The 874-nt window shown below is 61.9% G+C and overlaps 1 protein-coding gene across 1 annotated transcript in view; it reads right to left on the bottom strand.

Moving 5' to 3' along the window:
* Positions 1 to 874, bottom strand: part of DYSF (dysferlin) — a 109,167-nt gene that overhangs the window by 97,308 nt on the left and 10,985 nt on the right. The window lies entirely within an intron of this gene.

An 874-nucleotide genomic window follows, 5' to 3' on the forward strand; every position in this document is an offset into this window, starting at 1 on the left:
CCCATCCCTGGAAACATTCCAGGTCAGGTTGGACGGGGCTCTGAGCAACCTGATCTAGTTGAAGATGTCCCTGCCCAGGGCAGGGGGGTTGGACTAGATGGCCTTTAGAGGTGCCTTCCAACCCAAACCGTTCTGTGATTCTGTGATTTCAGACAGCAACAGCAGCTGAGACAGGGCGTTAATTGCCGGTCACCAGTAATTGCCCCGTTTGGGCGTTGCAGCGCCCGTGCGGACGGGCAGGCTGGTATTTTCTCCCGAGGAAAGGAAAAGCAAAAAATCCACCATCGCCTTCGTGGCGGAGAGGGGACCACTCGCGAGAGCATCGTGGTCCCTGCGGGTGGCGGCGGAGCCAGCCAGACAAAATCTTCCGGCGCCGGGCGCCGGGACCCTTCTCCTGTCCTCCCCTCGCTATTTATAGAGACGCACGACGCCACCGAGCTGGACCAGACCCAATTTCCACCTCCCTTGGCCTCCGGCCCAAGAGCGAATCCAGCATCGGCTCCAGCCCTGGAAACGGGATCCTTCACGACGGGGCCGTCCTCCCCGTCCCAGCCGGAGCAAAAATAAATTACTTCCTATATTTTTTTTCCCTGTGCAAGCAGCGACCCTGGCCGAAGGAGCCCCGCACGCAGACGCAGGTCGCCAGGGGGTGGCCGAGCTGGGTGCTCAAGGGCCGGAGGTGGCACCGTCGTCTGCTCTCGCCCTCCTTCCTAATGCATCCGCTGCGAGGAGGGAGACCCCGACCCCCATGGGGAAAACCTCCACCGACCCCGGAGCGAGGGGCACCAGGAGCTGCCATGAGAAAGGAAGCCGCCCCGGGTCGTTTGTTTTGCAAACGCCGCCCTTCCCAGCTCCGCCGGCAAAGCGTGTTCGG

The sequence above is a fragment of the Pygoscelis adeliae genome, unplaced genomic scaffold (assembly GCF_000699105.1).
Source record: "Pygoscelis adeliae isolate BGI_AS28 unplaced genomic scaffold, ASM69910v1 Scaffold273, whole genome shotgun sequence".
Lineage (NCBI taxonomy): Eukaryota > Metazoa > Chordata > Aves > Sphenisciformes > Spheniscidae > Pygoscelis > Pygoscelis adeliae.